General features: G+C 37.7%; 1 non-coding gene across 1 annotated transcript; it reads left to right on the top strand.

Moving 5' to 3' along the window:
* Positions 1-1,835: 1,835 nt before the first annotated feature.
* Positions 1,836-1,908, top strand: Trnaa-agc (transfer RNA alanine (anticodon AGC)). The gene has a single exon. It is a non-coding gene; the product is annotated as a tRNA-Ala (tRNA).
* Positions 1,909-3,794: the final 1,886 nt, after the last annotated feature.

Genomic DNA, 3,794 nt, shown 5'->3' with positions numbered 1-3,794 from the left:
CGGGTACAGCGTCTGCTTTCTGTTGTTAATCATAGTACGATGACCTCTTGTTACAATCGAATGTTACAAATCTCTCTAATTCAGTAGTTTTTACTGACATATCATAGCACTTTTATGTTATTAAGTAAAAACTGCTTAAAATTCTTATATATAAGATTTAATTGTTTTAAGTTGTAACCACAGGAAATAAGAAAAACAGAATTAAATTTTAGGAATTTGCCATGATAGTTATCTTACTCTAAATTTGATCAGTGCTTTCAAAATCCGGATTCATCATTTCGGAACTAAGACGGCGATAATAATAACAATGTACATTAATTTTAGATATTTATAGTAAAGTGTATATATTTCCTTACGTAAAAATGGCAGACTTCTAAAAAAGATATAGTCACGCAAGTACTCTCTCTTTATTCATCATAACTTCTGAAGGGTATGGAAGCATTGTAGTTGTTCTTTCTAAATTGTAAAATTACAAAAAATCAAAGATAGACATAATTAAACGCTTCGATAGTTTGCCAACCGATTTTGAATAAATTAGTTTTTACCAGCTCATGCCTGTGGTCAGTAGCTTGAGTACAAAGGAAGTTTGGTGCAGACCTCCGAACCCAACGAAAAAAGTGAGGTAGTTAAAAAGTATTCATTGGTTGTTAGGTACGTTGGCATTTGCTGGCACGGAAAATTGGTCTTAGAGTAGCTCGTAAATTTTAAGGAGGTAGTAATGTGGCGGGTTACTGATATGGTTCCATTGCTGTTGATTGAGTGCTGCTCTCAGACGGATTTTCTCCGCTGAGGCTGCGTAGCTACAGCTTGAAAGATCTTCTTTGAAGGGTCTTCTATGACAGACGTAATCTCCAGATGGGCCTTGATCCTAGAGACGGCGTCCTCCGGTATCATCACTGGTGGCTGATATTTTTCAGGAATATAAACTGATTTCCATTTCTGTCTCTTACCACAAAAATTTGCCAGTTGACATCTATTGATAATCACCAGAAGCAGAGAAGAATCTGCATTTATGAAATTGAGAATTAAGTTGGTTAGTTGTTGATGACTTTCGAACTTATTTTTCTGCTACGGGAGAGAACTAGGTCAGGAGAGTGGTTGCATTCAGAGCTGGAGATTTAAATGTGCATGGAGATCATGTTGATATTAACTGGAAAGGAAGTTGCTACGGCTGCTTCTGGCATTCAACTGCTCTGATTACTTTCTGTAAAGGCAATTTATTTATTTACTTTTATATAGTGATGGTAGTATGAGCTACTAATCTTCAATACCCATTGCATTATGCTAAGAGTGCTATAATTTTCTTTTTAGTAAAAGTGAGGAAAGTTAATAATCCGAAAACAAGAGTAATAGATGCATTGTCATTTGGGCGTTATAAAAATAACAATGATGCCTTTGGTTTGCAGACAGGGGCTACAGTTTTCTGGAAGCGCTTCTGAGGCTAATGGACATAAGGTTTATTGCTTGTAACTACCAGAGCCACCTATTACGATTATCATCGTTAGTCTGAGAGTAACTGCAATTTAGATTTGCAACCCCATGCACCGTTGACTGGTCAAAGTAGTTGGAACACATTGCCGGTTTCCGCAGAGCCATCGATTTATCTAGAGCCTCTCTTGGTATTTCTATTTATGTTTAGTACCTATAGTGAGCCATGTGGATTATGTTTTACTGTGAAAGACAATTTGTTAAGTGTGACTGTAACTTACGTTGGCATAGAAAACGGAGGTCCAGCTCTCGCAAGAAAGATCCTCACGAACCACGCGGTGCGCATTGTAGAGCCCAGAGATAGCTTTCACTAGCATTATTGAGTTGAGCTTTACAGGTATTTACCAGGGGATGTAGCTCAAATGGTAGAGCGCTCGCTTAGCATGTGAGAGGTACGGGGATCGATACCCCGCATCTCCAGCAACATTTTCAAGGGACTCGTTTTGAGTGAAAGGAACTCAAATTGTGGAGATGAACGTCTCTAAGCATCTCAGTGTCAGTTGTGAAGCTACGTTCGTCAGCCATGATTTTGAATGAAGTCAACATTTAGAGACGCTATACGTTAGTGGACTGAAATCCACAATCGAGATTGGAAGAAAACATGAAAAAAATGCGCCCTAATGTCTTTGGCGCAATCGAGTTTTCTGTACACCGTATACTATTGTATGAAACTCTCAGCCACGGCCATGAAACTTTCAGCAGCGGCCCAGGATACGTCAGCCACAGCCAGGCGGTAGCTTGTGTTGTTAGAACTTACAGCAGTACAAGATGTAAGATCATGACTAGCTCTGACCTTCAGTTAAATAATAACCACTGAGGCTAGAGGGTTACAATTTGGGATGTTTGTTGATTGGAGGGTGGATGATCTACATACTAATTTGCAGCCATCTGGCCTCAACAGTTTTCAAGATCTAAGGGTGGACAGAAAATAGCCACTCAATAGTTTTCTTTTGCAGAAAACGAAAATATTTCAGTGATATACCAAGTTGACAAAGATTTTTCCTGAGAAACCAAGAAGATATTTCTAAAAACTTATCAAGTACGGTTAAGAAGGCTTACCTCCTGGGCAAAGTCCATTTTAATCATAGGGAATGCACTCAGATATTTATTTTAATAATGTATAAAGATATATGTGATGCATTTTCATTTATTTTGCCTAGGTAAAGTTGCCCTAACCGTAATGTATGTAAAAAGACAGAAGGGCAAAACGTCTGAATGATTAACTCCATAGTTTACTCTTATTATTTGAAGGCCTCTTATATGCTGATTATTTCCTGTTTGCAAAGACGGTCCAATCATTAGTGTGAGGTATTACTTATGATCTTCCCGGGTCAGTTATTGCTGATGGGGTGCGATTATTATTATTATTATTATTATTATTATTATTATTATTATTATTATTGTTGTTGTTGTTGTTGCCGTTGTTGCAGTTGTTAAGCATGTAATTTTATGGAACTTGCATACCAAAGGATTAGAATTGTGTATAATAACAGAAAACAACAAACAGAATCTGAAACATATCAGCAGTCACGGAGAACATGGCAAGAGGTATGATCATCCATAACCAATATATAAATAGTGTAGGGCGTTGAAGAGTTCAGTGCTTCTTCACATGGGAACAATATCGCTCTCAGACAGGGATGTACTGTTGGCTGCCATGTATATCTGGTATAAATATTGTTTAGACAGTATAAGTATTGCAGAAATTGAGTCCTCTCTTCAGCCTCCCTCCTCTTCTGCAGTTGTAGAGAAATCTGCTTCTACTTGCAGCGGTGTCTTGCTGCCATTTTTCGGTAGCCTCATGAGCTTATTTTTCATTGTCTAATTTTTTTTTTTCTATCTAGAGTCAAGTATGCTCGGCGTAGTCCTTGTTTTACTCTGCCTCTAGCGTAGCTCTCCATGTATTAGTTAATGTCAAGGATTAGAGTTGCTTATTCACCTTGTACCTGAAAGGTTCATAGTAACTGAAGTGCAATGTTTTTGGTTGATTATATTTTACCATAGGGCATTTGGGTTTATCTTGGAAGTTTTTCTCACCTTTTTGTTAGTTGTTATATTGAAGAACATTGTCATGTTAAGGATTATGTATAGTTTTTTAGCCACTTCCTGAAGGATTTTTTCAGAATGTTTCTTTTGGTTGGGTGTTGCTTTCAGTGCCACTGCTGGGGTTTTCTTGGGGGTTCTCTTCCTTCTAGTTTTAAGAATATTTCAGGGGACCTCGAGTTCTTCCATGATGCTGTAGACTTTGTTACATTAAGAAAATCACTGAATAAACAACTCATCCCGAGTTGCATTCCGCTCTTTTC

Source organism: Macrobrachium nipponense, chromosome 5 (assembly GCF_015104395.2).
Source record: "Macrobrachium nipponense isolate FS-2020 chromosome 5, ASM1510439v2, whole genome shotgun sequence".
Taxonomy (NCBI): domain Eukaryota; kingdom Metazoa; phylum Arthropoda; class Malacostraca; order Decapoda; family Palaemonidae; genus Macrobrachium; species Macrobrachium nipponense.
Note: the sequence above shows the minus strand (reverse complement) of the source record. Positions and strands in the feature narration are given on the sequence as shown.